The sequence below is a fragment of the Vicugna pacos genome, chromosome 7, assembly GCF_048564905.1.
Source record: "Vicugna pacos chromosome 7, VicPac4, whole genome shotgun sequence".
Taxonomy (NCBI): Eukaryota; Metazoa; Chordata; class Mammalia; order Artiodactyla; family Camelidae; genus Vicugna; species Vicugna pacos.
In genome coordinates this window covers 83,211,970-83,228,852 of record NC_132993.1, presented here as the reverse complement: position 1 = coordinate 83,228,852, position 16,883 = coordinate 83,211,970, and the positions used below count along the sequence as shown (strand labels likewise).

Below are 16,883 nucleotides of genomic sequence, written 5' to 3'. Positions count from 1 at the left end.
CAATGTATAAGAGTTTTGATTTCTCCACACCCTCACAAACACTTGTTATCACCAGTTTTCTTTTTTTTTTTTTGATGTGTAACATTCTATAAATTTAAGGTGTACAACATGTTGAGTTGATACATTTATATATTATGCTTGCCATTGTAGCAATGTTTAGCACCTTTATCACTTCACATAATTATAATTTCTTTAAGTGATTGGAATAATTAAGATCTAGTCTCCTAGCAACTTTGATGATTATAATACAGTATTGTTGTATACACTGTACTGTTTGCTGCTTGTTCCAAGTTTGTGCCCATAAGCAATGTGGGCTGCCCTGTTCTCTAATCCCCAGTCCCCTGGTAACCACCAATTTACTCTCTGTTTTTTAGAGTTTGGCTTTTTAGATTCCATGTATAAGTGATGTCATATAGTATTTGTCTTTTTCTGTCTGTCTTATCTCACTTAGCACAATGTCTTCAGGGTCTGTCCGTGTTGTAACATTGGCAAGCTGAATAAAATTCCATATAAACACACTTATGCACATACACATATACCACATCTTCTTTATCCATTCATCTGTTACAAGTACTTTGGTGGTTTTCCTCTCTTGGCTGTAGTGAATAAAACTGCATTAAACATGGGAGTGCATATATCTCTTCAGTAACCTGTTTTCATTTCTTTGCATTTATACCCAGAAGTAGAATTGTTGGATCTTATAGTAGTTCTATTTTTAATTTTTTGAGGAAATTCCTTATTGTTTTCTGTAGTGACTAAACCAGCTTACATTCCCACCAAAAGTGTACAGGGGTTCTCTTTTCTTCACATCCTCACCAACATTTGTTATCTCTTGTCTTGATGATAACAGTTCTAACGGGTGTGAGATGGTATCTCATGGTTTTGATTTGCATTTCCCAATTATTAGTAATGTCGAGCATCTTTTTATGTACATGTTCACCCTTTACATATATTATTTGGAAAAATGTCTATGAAAGTTCCTCTGCTCATTTTTTCAATTAAATGAATTTTAAATAATGTATCTTGGCTATTAATCTCTTACCTGAAATGTGGTTTGCAAAAGGTTTCTCCCATTCTGTAGGTTGCCATTTCACTTTCTTGATTGTTTCTTTTGTTGAAGCTTTTAAGGGTGAAGTAGTCCCACTTGCTGATTTTTGTTTTTGTTGTTTGTGCTTTTAGTATCATATCTAAAAACCCATTACCAAGACTCATGCTGAGGAGCTTCTTCCCTGTGTTTTCTTTTAGGAGTTTTATGGTATCAGGTCTTACGTTAAGGTCTTTGATCCATTTCAAGTCAGTTTTTGTTAGGGGTGTAAGATACAGGTCCACTTTCATTGTTCTGCATGTGTTTATCCACTTTCCCCAACACCATTTGTTGAAGACACTATACTATCCCCTTTGGGTATTTTTGGTTCCCTTATTGACCATATATGTGGAGGTTTAATTCTGGGTCTCTGTTCTGTTCCACTGGTCAATGTGTCGGTTTTTATGCCAAACCATACGGTCTTAATTACTGTCGATTTGTAGTATAGTTTGAAATCAGGAAGTGTGATGCCTCTGGCTTTGTTATTTTTTCTCAGGATTACTTTGGATATTTGAGGTCTTGTGTGTTTCTATACAAATTTTAGCATTGTTATATTTCTGTGAAGAATGTCATTGGGATTTTAATGGGAATTGCATTGAATGTATAGATGGCTTTGAGTAGTATGGACATTTAACAATATTTATCCTTCCTGTGTATGATCATGGGATAACTTTCTGTTTGTTTCTTTAATTTATTTCAACAAGGTGTTGTAGTTTCATTTTATAGATCTTTCACTTCCTTGGTTAAATTTATCCTTAGATACTTTATTATTTGTGATGCTATTGTAAATGGGATAATTTTTAAAATTTTTTTCAGATATTTCATTATTAGTAATTACAATTGATTCTATATGTTGATTTTATACCCTGCAACTTTACTAAATTCACTGATTAGTTCTGACAGTTTTGGAGTAGAGTCTTTGGGATTTTCTATGTAAGAAATTATATCATCTGCAAATAATGACAGTTTTACTACTTTATGATTTAGATGCCTTTTATTTCTTTTTCTTGCCTAATTGCTCTGGCTAAGTCTCCCAGTGCTATGTGAAATAGGACTGGTAATAACAGGCATTCTTGTCTTGTTCCTTATCTTAAAGGAAAAACATTGAGGTTTTCACTGTTGAGTATGATGTTAACTGTGGGTCTGTTATATATGGCTTTATTATGTGGAAGTATGTTCCTTCTATACCCAGTCTGCTGAGGGTTTTTATCATGAAAGGGTGCTGTGGTTTGTCAAATGCTTTTTCTGTGTCTGTTCAGATGATCCTATGATTTTTTAATCTTTTATCTATTTATGTGATTTATTACATTTATTGATTTGTGAATGGTGAACCATCCTTGTATCCCAGGGGTAAATCCCACTTGATCATGGTGTATAATCCTTATAATGTGTTGTTAAATTCAGTTTGCTAATATTTTCTTGAGAATTTTTGCATCTGTATTCATCAGGGATTATTGGTCTTCAGTTTTCTTTTTTTGTGTGTCCATATCAGACTTTAGAATCAGAGTGATGCTGGCCTGGTAGAATGGGTTTGGATATGTTCCCTTTTCTTAAGCTTTTTGGAAGAATTTGAGAAGGATTGGTGTTAATTTTTCTTTTAGTGTTTGATAGAATCTGCCAGTGAAGCCGACTGGTCCTGGGGTATTGTTTTGGGAGGATTTTGGTTGCTGAGTCAATCTCTTTACTCATTATGGGTCTATTCAAATTTTCTCTTTCTGATTCATTCTTGGTAGGTGTGTGTGTCTAGGAATTTTGTTTCTTCTAGATCATCTAATTTTTTGGCATTTAATTTTTCATATTAGTCTTTATGATCCTGTGTATTTCTATAGTATCAGTGTGAAGTCTCCTCTTTCAGTTCTAATTTTAGTTGAGTCTTCTATCTTTTTTTAGTTAGTCTAGCTGAAGTCTTGTCAATTTTATCTTTTCAAGAAACCACCTCATAATTTTATTGAACCTTTCTATTTTTCCTTCTGATCCCAATTTCATTCATCTCTGATCTGATCTTTGTTCTTTCCTTCCTTCTAATGTTGAACCTTTCTTTGTTCTTCCTTTTGTAATTCCTTGAAGCATAAAGTTAGGTGGTTTATCTGAGATCTTTTTTAAAATACAGGTGTTTATTGCTATAAACCTACTGCTTTTGCTGAATCCCATAATTTGGTATGTTCTTGTTTTGTTTGTTTATTGTTTCAAGATAATTTCTCCTTTGACCCATTTGTTGTGCAGGAGGATGTTGTTTAATTTCCATATATTAGTAAATTTTCTAGGTTTCTTCTTTTAATTGACTTCTAGTTTCCTAGAATTGTGGTCAGATTGGTATGATTTCAGTCCTTTAAAATATGGTAAGATTTGTTTTGTGACCTAACACAATCTGTCCTTAAGATTGTTCTGTGCGCTCATGAGAAAGTGTACTCTGTAGCTGTTGGATAGAATGTTCTGTGTATGTCTGTTAGGTCTATTTGGTCAAAAGTACAGTCAAGTTTCATGTTTCCAGATTAGTTTACATCTGGATCATCTATTCATTGTATTTAGGGGATAAAAAGTCCCCTATTATTATTGTATTGTTGTCTACTTTCTCCTTCAGATCTGTTAGTATTTGCTATATATATTAGGTGCTCCATTGTTGGGTGTGTATATCTATTTACAGTTAAGTCCCTGTGGTTAAATGACCCCTTTATCATTATATAATGATCTTTGTTTCCTGTTACAATTTTGACATAAAATCTATTTTGTGTGATGTAAGTATAGTTTTCTTTGTTTTCTTTTGGTTTCCATTTGTGTGAGATATCTTTCCATCCCTTCACATTGAGTGTATGTGTGTCCTTAAAGCTTAAGTGAGTCTCTTACAGGTAGCATACAGTTGGACTTCTTTTATTTTTATTTTTTTAATGCATATAGCCACTCTATTTCTTTGATTGAAGAATTTAATCCATTTACATTTAAAGTAATGATTTGTAGATAATTACATACTACTGTCAGCTTATTAATTTTTTCTAGATGTTTTCTTGTTCCTTTCTTCCTTTCTTGCTCCTTTCTTTTGTCAACTGATTATTTTTCGTGGCTTCCCCCACCCTTTTAAAAGATCTTTTGTGTGTGTGTGTGTGTGTTTTTTTTTTTTTGCTTTGATTTCCATGAAGCTTTCATAGAATATCTTATGGCTATAACAGTCTATTTTAAACTTACTGCATTTTAACTTCAATCACATACAAAAAAACTCTATTCTTCTATTCCCCCTACATTTTTTGTTTTTGTTGTCACAATGTACATCTTATCATATTGTATATCCATTAGCAAATTATTGTAGTGATAGTTATTTGTAATACTTCTGTCCTTTAATCTTTGTCCTAGAGTTAAGTGATTAACATACACTATATTCCAGTACTGGAGTTACCTAAATTTGACTACTTAACTTTACTAGTGTGTTTCATATTTTCTTATTACTATTTAGTGTCCTTACTTTTTAGCTTGAAGATCTTCTTTTAACATTTTTTTTGGTAAGGCAGGTCTAATAATGATGAGTTCCTTCAGATTTTTCTTTTTCTTTCTTTTTTGTTTGTCTGGGAACATTTTCCCCTCTCCCTCATTTCTTGAGGACGACTTTGCTAGATAAAGATTCTTGGTTTTCATTTTTTTCTTTCAACACTTTGAATATGTCATCCCTCTCTCTTCCAGCCTGTAATGTTTCTTCTTAGAAAGCCACAGATAGCTTATGGGGTGGGGGTGGGGAATGCCCTTGTAAGTGACGAGCTTCTTTTGTTGCTCTCAAGATTCTCTCTTTGTTTCTTAATTTTGAAATATATATTATAATGTGTCTTGGAGAAGATATCTTTGGGTTGAGTTGTTTAGAGATCTATGAGCTTCAAGAACTTAGATGTCCAAATCACTCCACCATTACATCTTTAAACATGTTTTCTGCCCTTTCTCTGTCTCTCCTTCTGGGACTCCTATAATGAATCATTTCTTTCTTTTAAAGGTGTTCCATAGGCTTTCTTTATTCCTTTTCATTCTTTTATCTTTTTGTCTCACTAATCGGATAATTTCAAGTGACCTGTCTTTGATTTCATTGAGTCTTTCTTTTTTTTGATCTATTCTGCTGTTGAAGTTCTCTGTCAAATTCTTCAGTGATTGTATTTTTATCTCCAAAATTTGGTTCTTTTTTTTTATGCTTTCTATTTCTTTGTTATACTTCCAATTTTATTCTTGAAATGTTTTCTTGATTTCCTGATTTCATTAAATTGTTTATCTGTGTTCTCTTGTAGCTCTCTGACCATCTTTATAATAATTTTTTAAATTTCTTTGTCAGGCAACTCATGTATCTCCATTTTGAGGAAGTCAGTTACTAGAATTTTACTGTGATTGTTTTGTGGTGTCATTTTTCCTTGTTTCTTTGTGAGTTGTAACCCTGTATAGGTATCTGTGTATTTGAAGAAGGGGTCACTTCTAGACTTTATGGACTGATTTCACTAAGGAAAGGTCTTCACTTGCAGGTAGGGGCAAACTGGAGTGTGCTGTAAACCTGAGTCTAGAGGTGCAGGAAATAGCTCCAGAAGAGCTGGGGGATGGGCTGTTGCAGGCGTATTAAACTTTCTTCTTCCCTTTTTTTGTGCAGTTATTCTCAGGCTTTTTCATCCACTGTGTTGCTGATGCTTCTTAAGTAGATTACTGAGCTCTTCTGGAGCTATTTCCATCTGTGGACATCTGTCTAATTGTTGCTCTTCGTTGGCAGGTGCAGGCTGGGCTCTCTCACTCGGCCTTATTGGTGATGCCATTCTTGGTTGTGTGTATTTTACCACGGCACACGCACACACACACACCCCTTTGGGAGGGAAAAACATTTTATGTACAGAGAAGTATTCAGTGTGCAGTATTTTGGGATCTAGACTTCTTTGGCCCAGTGTTGTGTTTCTAAGGTTTGTTGTCACTTGTTCATTGTCACTGCTGTATTGTGTGTCTTTGTACGAACATATAATGGTGGTTTTGCTGTTGTCCATTCCGTCACTGGAGGACATTCTTATTTGGGGCCTGTTATAAATACCATGGCTGTGAACACTCTTGCATGTGCTTTTTGATGCATGTGTGTATGTTTTCCTACCATACACATATCTTGGAGTGGGATTTCTGAGTTACGGGATAAGTACGTGCACACTTTAATAGATACTGTCAGACAGTTGTCCATGGTGCTTTTAGTCACTTACACTCCAGCAGGAGTATATGTGAGTTCTAGTTGCTTTGAGGACATGCATGTAAAGCTCTCACGTGTTTAGTAAACATGTGGTGGCTAATTTTGCTTTTATGGGGGTGACTCCCAGGTGCCTTACTTAGGCACCTGGATTGCTTCCATCCCCCACAGAAGGACACGCAGGAAGGGGAGAGCAGGTGTGGTGTGGGGGACGGGGAGGTGAGGGAAGATGCTCACTTAGGAACGTGTGTAATAGATTTAGTGGAAGCGCAGAAAGGATGCCTGGCCTAGATGAGATTTGGGGATCTTCTTAGTAGACCCAATTCAAACCATTGAATAAGACCTTAGGTGAAGGCTGGGATGGGGTTGGAAGTTGGGAGAGGAAGAGGGTACATTATGTGTATTCGTTTGCTGGGGCTGTCATAACAAGATACAGCAGACTGGGTGGCTTGAACAACAGAAATTCATTTCCTCACAATTCTGGAGGGTAGAAGTCCAAGATCAAGGTGTCATCGCTTTTGGTTTCTTCTGGGGCCTCTCTCCTTTGCTTGAAGATGGCCGCCTTCTCCCTTTGTCTTCACATGGCCTTTCCTCTATTGGCTGGCATGTCTCTGTTCAAATTTCCTCTTACGAGAACACCAGTCATAATTTTGATTAGGGCTTACCCTAAAGGCCTCAGTTTAATTTAAGTACCCCCTTTAAAGGCATTGCTTTCAAATACAGTTACATTCTGAGATAGTGGGCATTAGGGCTTCAACATGAATTTTGTGGTTGAAGAGGGAGGGGGGCAATTTAGGGGTAATACAGGGCAGGTAGCGGGCTGTAGGTCCCAGGAAGGAACTTAAGAGCCCTGGCCAGAGAGGTGAATGGAAAATACATAGAGAGTTGAGTCTGTGCAAGTTAAGGGAGGGTTTGAGGGATGGTGGAGTCAACCGTAAGCCTCCCAGATTCTAATTCTAATCACCGATACCAAATTGTTTTATTGTCCTACATTCTCTTTTTCTGAATGGAGGCTTTTAGTAGAAACGCTGAAGTAAATGTTTGATAGGGTTTACCTTACTCATGCTCACTTGTAAAATACTTATGAGTCAGAGTCTACTGTATGAAGAAATGCCAGAAAATACTGAATATCTTCTTTTGTGTTTTCAGATCTATAAAAGAATGGCCTTGCAGTGTATTTTGTTCAAACAGATGAGACATCATGAGTAATCAGATTTAGAAATCTTAGTTTGCTATTTAAAGCATTCTACCAAGATGCTTTTATCATTTCTAAATTCTAACTGCAAGCCTTTTAACTGGACTTCCTGCTTCCTTTTTGCCCCTTCTGAAGAAAATCTCAAAAAAAGAAAAGAAAAAGAAAAACCAAGCCAGAGTATGTATCCCCTGAATGCAGCCTTCAGCAGTTTCTCATTATACTTGGAATAAAATTCCAGACACATCTTACGTAGCTACAGGACAACATCAAAACCAGGAGACTGACATTAGTCAGCTGTGTGTGTGGAGTTCTGTGCCACTGCATCACACTTGGATTCCTGCAGCCACCGCAGTTAGGTTAGATACGGAACTATTTGCATCAGAGCTTAGCCTGATTTTCTTGCCCTCCCCTGGCTTTCAGATTACTCCTTCGGTCTCAACTCAAATCTTGGGTAGAGAGGCCTTCCCTCCCTCCCCAGCTGACGTTTCTCTTTCCCCCTTGCATATTCTAGCGTGTTACATTTATGTGGGTATGTATGTAGTAGGTAGGTAGGTTGGTTTTGTAAGCCCAGCTGTCTTGCAAAGGGGAGATGTGCGCTCCCACCAGCAGTGATTGCTCCACGTCCAGTATGTGATCTTTTCAGTGTTTTGGATTTCAGTGGTTCTAGTAACATTGGACATTGAGCATCTTTTCATATGCTTCTATGTCATCTGTATGTCTTTCCAGTGAACTGTTCAGATTTTTGCCCGTTTTTAAATTATGTGATTCGTTTTCTTATTGTTGAGTTTTATGAGTTCTTTGTATATTTTGGATAAAAGTCCTTTATCAGATATGTCCTTTGCAAATATTTTCTCCTAGTCTGTGGCTTGTCTTCTCATTCTCTTGACACTCTATTTTTTAATAACAATTTTTTAAAATTGAAGTGTAGTTAATTTACAATGTTGTGTTAGTTTCAGGTGTACAGCAAAGTGATTCAGTTATACATATATTCTTTTTCAGATTTTTTCCATTGTAGATTATTACAAGATATTGAATATAGTTCCCTGTGGTATACAGTAGGTCCTTGTTTATCTATTTTATATGTAGTTGTATGTATATATTAATCCTAAATTTCAGATTTATTCCTCCTCCTCTTCCCCTTTGGTAACCATAAGTTTGTTTTCTAGGTCTGTGAGTCTATTTCTGTTTTTAAATAAGTTCATTGGTATCATTTTTAAAGAATCTACATATCACTGATATCATATAGTATTTGTGTTTCTCTGTCTGACTTCACTTAATGTGATAATTTGTAGGTCCATACGTGTTGTTGCAAATGGCATGATTTCTTTTTGGCTGAGTGATATTCCATTTTACATCTTCTTTACCCAGTCATCTGTCAATGGACATTTAGGTTGCTTCCATGTCTTGCCTATTGTAAATAGTGCTGCTGTGAACATTGGGGTGCATGTATCTTTTTAAATTAGAGTTTTCTCCAGATATATGCCCAGGATCATACGGTAACTCTATTTTAGCTTTTTGGGGAATCTCTATACTGTTCTCCATAGTGGCTGCACCAGTTTACCCTCCCACCAACTGTATAGGAGGCTTCTTTTTCTCCACACCCTATCCAACATTTATTATTTGTAGACTTTTAAATGATGGTCATTCTGACTGCTAAGAGGTTTTGTCTCATTGTAGTTTTGATTTGCATTTCTCTAATAGTGATATTGAGCATCTTTTCATGTGCCTGCTCGCCATCTGTATGTCTTCTTTGGAGAAATGTCTATTTAGGTCTTTGACCCATTTTTGGAATTTTTTTTTTTTGATATTGAGCTGTATGGGCTGTTTGTATATTTTGGAAAATAAACCCCTTGTCGATCACATTGTTTGCAAATATTTTCTCCCATTCCGTAGGCTGTCTTTTTGTTTTGTGATTGTTTCCTTTGTTGTGCAAAAGCTTCTGAGTTTGATTAAGTGCCATTTGTTTATTTGTGTTTTGTTTTCATGACTCAAGGAGACGAATCCCAAAAAGCGTTGCCTGTCTTGCCCCCTTCCCTCCCCCCACAAGTAACCACTAGTTTGTTCTCTGTATTTGTGAGTCTGCTTCTTTATTGTTATATTTCTGAGATTCCACATATAGTATAATTTTGCTATATCTCTTCCACTTAACAGTAATTACAATGATTGGTTTGGTTGATCTTAGTTCTAAAATTGGCTTTTGTCATTCACTGGATTTTCATGTTTTTGATCTTTCATTCCACATTATGGGAAAACTTGAATGTAACTTCCTCATTATGCCATGTTAATTCGGCCGTTTTTCTCCTGCGCTAATGTCAGTTCTGCTGTTGCATTTTCAAGTTTCCTTGAAATCTCAGATCTGAGTTTCTTCCACTTCTTTCTTAACATAGTGTCTCTTTATTCCTGTTGTGCTCGGTTCTTACAGGCAGTGTCTTTTAATAACTAAGTAAGCATTCAAATCAATGCTTTTCTTTGTATCATTTTATTTCTGGAGTTAATAGTTGCCACTGCCAGTCCTGTGTCTGCTTACTACGAGGTACTTACTAGGGTTGCAGTGTCTGATGGATGTAGAAAAAGAACTTCTGAATGGAGACGGGAGAGGGGCTGTCAGGACTCACCCAGCCTGCGACTCGCTGCCTGTTTCCTGATTGCTGCAGACGCAGAAACTCAGGGCTGGGGTGGAGGGAGGGGAAGGGCTGAACCCTCTTCCCACGTACTTCCTGGCAGCTGTGCTATTACCTCTCAGAGGCAGGGGCGCAGTCAGCCGTTAGGGTGTGTCTCCATCTGCCTTCATTTGCACTGTAGTTAGTGGAAATTTCTTCTTGATTTTAGTAAGTGGTTATTTTTCAAAGCAAGCTCTACTTTCTGTCTTTTCTTGTGTGTGTCTTTATAGGTATTATCAGTGGGATGTAGCTGGGTGCCCACTGAAACTAGATATTGTCTTTTGTTTAATCTTACATTTTATTAATCTTTTTAAAAAAGTGAATTCTTCTTACTGGCACCAAGGACCTCTTTCTGGGTAGCCCTGTGTCCCTGATAGATAAGAAGAATGTTCGGCAGCCTTTTATTAGCATTCTTAACTCAGCTGAACCAAGGGGGAGAGTTGACTCGTGACTGCCTGATGATTATCCTGAGTTCAGAATAGAGGGTTTTCCTCTTGAAGCATTCAGTTATTCTAAGACTGCAGAGCCAAAACTGGGGCAAAGCTGGCACTAATGTTTTTATGTTTAATTTTTAAAGTGCTTACCTTCTTAGTCTTCTAATCTGGGGCAAGAGCCTTAAACAACAGGAAATGATTTTCTCCCAGTTCTGGAGGCTGGAAGTTCAAGACCGTGGTGTTGGCAGGGTGGTTTCTTCTGAGGCCTCTCCTGGGTTTGCCGACGGCCTCCCTCCTGCTGCCTCTCACGTGGTTTCCTCTGTGCACCTGCATGCCTGGCGCATCCTCCTCTTCTTATAAGGACATTAGTCATAATGGATTAGAGCACTACCCTAGTGACCTCATTTTAACATAATCACCCTTTTTTTTTCCATTTCTGCTGAGGTGTAATTGACAAAATTGTAAGATCTTTAACGTATATGTTGTAGTGAGTTGATAGATGTACACACTGTGAAAGGGTTCCCTCTGTCTAGTTAACAGATCCATCATTTCACATGTTTATTTTTTTGGTGCGAACATTTATGGTCTTTTAATTAAAAAAGAACTTTTATCGTTTTTACTTGCATTCTGTTACAGTTTTGTTTTATGTTGTTAGCCTTTCTGTTTCCTTTTGCTCGAATAGAATCCATTTCATTCTTCTGAAATTTAGCCCTGTTGTCTTTCTTCTTTTGCTATTCATATTTCTTTTCTTAAATTCTTTGTTTTCCTCTGTTTTGGGGTTTTTGGTTTGATTTGTTTCTTACCCTTTCATTCTAATTTTAACTCTTCCTGCCTCAGTTTTTTAATGTCTGTTTTCTTAAGCACGATTCCATCCCATCCTCTGCCCTCCCTCCCCCTCATGGTTTGATTTGACTGAGGCTAGAAGGCTGTGTAGTCCTCAGGGTGGTAGTAGCTGTAAGCAGTGTCATTCAGCAAACAGTGTTGTTTCTCCTCCCAGTAGTTTCTAAGCAGATGGTATATCTCTTTGTTTTGTCTTGACCCCTGAAGTTATAACTCGGGGGCATGTCAGCTTTTGGAGTGGCCCTTGGTCAGCATGTTCCACCTTTATGAGAAGCTGATGGTTGTGAACTCCGTGGTCTGTAACGTGTGTTCTGTCACTCAGTGGAAAGACCGTGGCCTCTGGGGTCAGACAGGTACACGTGATAGCTCTGTCCACGGGCTGCTCCTCAGATAACGCCAACCTGCACAGAGGTGGGGACTGCACCCTGGGCTGTTTCAGCCTTCTCTGGTTGGCTCCTGCCTGTGGCTCGAGCCCTCTGGGTGCTCCTGCTCACCCACCTCGTGGGACTTCCGCAGACCTCCTTCATCTGCTCGGGGGCTTGAGGGGAGGCGGGAAGGCGGGGCCTCCAGTGCTATGCCAGCCCCTGCAGCTGTCTGTTAAAAAGATTGCCCTTTGGCTGTAGAAAGGGGTTCAGTACTTTGAAAAAGGTTTGTAAGCCATTGGCCTCTGGGGGCCAAAGTCAGCCTTTGGTGTCAGAGCAGAGCCACTAGAGCTGCTTTCTGGAGGGACCTTGCCTGCACTTTGTTCCACATTTCTGTGGCTAACCAACCCCTTCATTTTCAAAATGGGTTGCAACTCTTTCCTCTTGGTTGACTGCAAAGCAAAAAAAAAAAAAAAAAAAAAAGCCAGAAAAAAACTCCTAAAAACAAAAAACATAAAAAACCAAAAAAATCCCTCAAACAACAAAAAAGAACCCCACTTTTCTTAACTGGCTGTGAGGTAGACTAATTGAATTGGAGGTTCTTGCAGATTTGCACGTCAAGTTTAAAAAATTTCAATTTTTATCCAAGGCTTAGTTGTAAAATGTTGCATTCCTGGAGGTAGTGTAACATCTCTCTCTAGTTCTTCAGTGCCTTTTTGAAATTTTTTGTGAGGTTGCAAGGGCTGCTGAGTACTCTTCCAAAGACAGCTGATGGGGTACATAAACTCATAAACTGAAGCTGGTTAAAAGGGGGCAGGGGCTAAGCCCCCTTTCCTGCCCCCCACCTCAGTCCCTTCACCCCGCTTTGACACGTGGGGCAGCTCCCCGGAGACCAGGCCGATCATGACTGCCTTAGCTCACCACGGAGTCAAGGCAGCCCAGCAGACCTCCCTCCTGAGTCCTATTTGGGTCCCTCGTAAAATCCTTTTATGTTTTTTCTCAGATTATGTTTGTGATTTTCATTATGAGCTGTTGTAAAAAATAGTCATTTGAAAACTATGAACTTAAAAAAAACTCTAGAGGTGTTGTTTGCAACGCCAGCCACTTCAGAGATTTCCTGTCTGAGCACGTGTGAGAGAGCTCTTCCTCAGGCTTGGTGTGTCATTAGCAGGTGTATTCCTCCTTGGATGCTCTGGACCTTGTATCTTGCTGAGCAGATAGGAAGCCCAGTGTCCAACCTGTGGCCACCGTGAGGAAATGTCTAGTGCACGGGAGTGTGTGTGTAATTTGGGGCTCTAACTTCACCCCGGCCCTATTTCTCTTCTTAAAATTATTTTCCATTTGTCTTCATTTCCTCATCCATTTATTTTCTCTTCTTCTAACATATGTGTCCTTGTTAGCCCCATCATTTCTTTTTGGAAGAAGCTGGTGTAAAAATTAGCAAATAAGAACTAGTCTAAATATTTTCAGAAACTGTCCATTTGATCCACTCTCACTATGCCGGCCTGAGCTCTTGGCTGTGCTGGCTGTCGCAGAAGTCCCTTGGCTGGCCTCCTGCATTGCCTGTCCTCCCCGTCCGCAGCCCCTCACCGGCAGAGCAGACCCGGCAGCTCTGGGCGCATGGCCTTGCTGAGCAGTAACCGCCTCCATTTCTAGACCCATTTCCCGTGGCTCCCCTTCCACTCCCCTAGTCCCGCAGCTCTTGCTCCTCTGCTCTGCTCTGCCTTTGCTTATCATTTCTGCAGGTCCGAAGCCCTCTTCCCGCCCCTTCATCTTTCTCTGCTCGGAGCTGGTTTCCTCTGTGAAACCTCTGCTGATCCCCTTCATGCGGGGCAGACCACTTCCTGGGTGCTGCTTCCTCTCCTGGTGCACACGTTGGGTCGCGCTCTCTGGGCTGCCTGCCCATAGGTGCCTTTGTTCGAATTAGACCGGGGCACTTCGTAGAACTTCCAACTGTTGGAAAGCTGTCTTAATAAATGGATGGGTCTAGGCTGCTCAGCCTGTGATTGGTGCCCGGCTGGGGGCAGGTGGCGGGGGTGTGTGTCCTCACTGCATGGTGGTGCTCCAGAGCCCTGTCTGTTGTAATCACCATGAGTTGTCTGTATGTACTCCCTCAGCACCGTCTGTCTCACCAGGGCAGGTCGGCCACAACTGTTTTGTTTGCTCAGCTAAAGGAAGAACAAAGGTGCAAATACACGCCACACTCTTCTCTGGAAAAACAGCAGGGAAGGCGTACCTGGCAAGACCTTTTGCACTGAACGTTATGAATAAATTGTAATTCAGAGGCTTTTTTTTTTTTTTGCACATCCCAGTATTTCTGAAACTCAGATATCTTACAGTGTATCGTGGTAGGTGAGGAGGGCACAGCCCCTGGAGCTGGACTGCCTGGGTCTGAATCCCCCAGATCTACCACTTACACACTTATTTGTGTGACTCTGGGCACATTACTTAACCTGTCTGTGCCTCAGTTTACTCATCTGTAAAATGGGATGATAGTAGATCCTACTTCATGGGGTTATTGTGAGAATTCAATGAATTATTATATGTGCAGTGCTTAGACTAGCACCGGGCACATGGTAGTAAGAGATACAAGTGTTAGCTGTTGTCAGTATGTTGTTACAGGCTACAAGTACGTTTAATATACTGTTATTTCTTCTTCACCCTGAAAAGATGTTTTAACCCACTGTGTACAGCCTACATGGATAGCATCTTGTGCTGGTGGCTGCGGACTGGCCCCGCGAGAGCGTGCGCTGCGGTCACACACGCTCTCCCGCCCACACCAGTACCAGTTTTCTGGTTGCTGCAACCAAACGTGCACAGTGCACAGACGGGGAACCAGCAGGCTTTGTTTTTTTTTCTTCTCAATATGGCAGAAGAGAAAGAGGGGAAAAACCACGGCCCTTTACAGATGAGGCTTGTTTTAGAATTTAAACTTCTTGTTCATCCTGTAAAGCTGGGACTGGTAATAAATCACGTCTGTGTGAAACCAGAAACCAGAGAGAACTGGGTTTGAAAAAGCAATTTTAATGTAAAATCTTTTTCTGATTGCTGGGCAACTTCCCTTTGATGATTTGCAAGGAGTCTAGGCTATAAAGTGGCAGAAGGTAATGACTGTTGCAGGGCTGTGTTCCCCCTCAGAAGCCTCTGGGGCGTCCTCAAGTTAGACGGTAGATGAACATCGTCCCCCGGGTAGTTGTGGGTTTCTCCTGGTCTTCAGTGTTCACTTGTGGCTCTAATGCCACGTGAGAGCTGGGGTGGCTCTTCTGGGCATTTTCCCCCCCTGGTGTCTCACGCTCACTTAAGAAACTCCAGCCATGTGGGAAGCTGTGTGTAAGTCCCGCTCCCCACCCCACCCTGCTGCTCTCTTCTTCAAGTTAAGCAAGATCTGACTAATGCATTCTTTAGAGATGCTCTGACCATTTTCATTATGCGACTAAATGGCTCTTCCCAGATCATGTTACTGTAATTGACTTCGCCTTCAGCTTTGAGAAATATTCCTCCCTAGTCTGTGGCACAGCTGAAACGCCCGCAGCAGTTGCAGGACATTGATTTGGGGTTTCAGCAGCCTTTTCTTAGCTGAACAAAAAGCAGTGTATAAGTGAATAATACAGGGATGATCTGAAAACTTCACCCTCTAATTTGGTACGTTTATCAAAACCTTGGATTTGATGATATCTCAGTGTAGAACCAGTCAACTTTAGCCCCGTTGGAGGGTGTGTTTAGTGATCAGTTCCCCAAAGGAGTGTCCACATGAGGAAGTTCGCCCAACAGGCCTTCTGACCTTCAGGATTCAGAAACGACAGGCAGGCAGTTGCTACCGCGCTCCGTATTCTAGAAGGCGGAGGAGCGGACAGTGAGGATGTGTTTACCTGGACTCAGATCAGCCAGTGGAGGGACCAGCGTTATCCCCAGTTCTGCACTGCGGTGCCTCCAAGCCCTTGAGATCATGTCACAGGCTTTATTTCCTTTGAAGTGCATACAATCCAAGGTTCAGTATTCAGACGGGGACATAAACATTTATGGTTATCTTTTCCTTTGTCTAAACCTGGAATTTCCATCTCTGCCCAAGATCGTGCTCTCTCTATCTCTGTTTTTGGAGAAATGTCAGCAAAGAAGGCAGAGGAATTTACTAAATCTCACCTGGGGTGAGGATTCCCTGATGCTCTGGGTGGTCAGAGCCAACTGGAAGCCCGCAGTCTGGCTCACAAATGTATTTTGTTAAAAAAAGAAAGTTGGTTGTCCACATTTAGAATTTAGGCAATTTCACATAAAAGACTTGAAAAATCGGAAGATCCATCCAGACTTGGCCCATGTGGTGCAGTTAGTGCCCCTCCTGAGCCGTATCTGTCTCTCTCTGCAGTGTCTGTGCTCATTTATGCGCCTTGTCTGGCCGTGAGGGCATTTCAGTTGTGACCCCTGATCCAGGCCAGTGTCCTCCTCTGTTTTATGGCCGGGTCTCTAACACTTCCCAGAAAGGCCCAGGCCTGGGGAGAGCAGTGGTTAAGAGGCCCCCAGGAAGGAGGATCCTTGGTGCCAGCGAGGCCCACGTGCTGCTTCTAGCCCCTCCCGGCCTGCAGGGCGCAGGAGTCAAGGCCAGGGTGGGTCTGGTGGACTGAATTTGCTGAGCCAGACCCCCTCCATCTCTTCATTCAGCCTGAAAGTCATGATCACAGTTTCCTCATCCAGGGGGTGGGGCATTTTTCAAAATATGAAAGAAAACAGCCAGTGCCCGCTCCGGCCCCCTCGTTGGCTTTACAAGACCAGCTACTGCCACAAAAGGATAAGCTTCCTGTTTACCAGCCGGGATGAGACAAAGTGGTTGTGCTTCTGGCTGTGTGGGACTTGGCACGCGGGCTGGGTTCTGTCCGTCAGGGCGGCAGGGCTGAATGCTCGCTCTGTGCTCAGCCATCGCCCCCAGGGCCTGGGTCCTGGATGTGGGCCACCCTCGGGAGGGCCCTTTGCTTGGGCTCCAGAACCGGCCCTGGCATTCTGAAAGGAAGCGCATGAGGGAAGGCGGCCTCGCCTCCTCGCTGGCTTCCCTCCGAGCCTGCCTTTCCCTGTGCGGCCCGATCCAGGCAGAGGCCCTCGGCATGACCCTGAATGTAACCATAAATGCACATCTTTTGTTTTTA

General features: G+C 40.9%; 1 protein-coding gene across 3 annotated transcripts in view; it reads left to right on the top strand.

Annotated features, from left to right (window-relative positions):
- COA1 (cytochrome c oxidase assembly factor 1) overlaps nucleotides 1-16,883 on the top strand; it is an 86,435-nt gene that overhangs the window by 56,993 nt on the left and 12,559 nt on the right. The window lies entirely within an intron of this gene.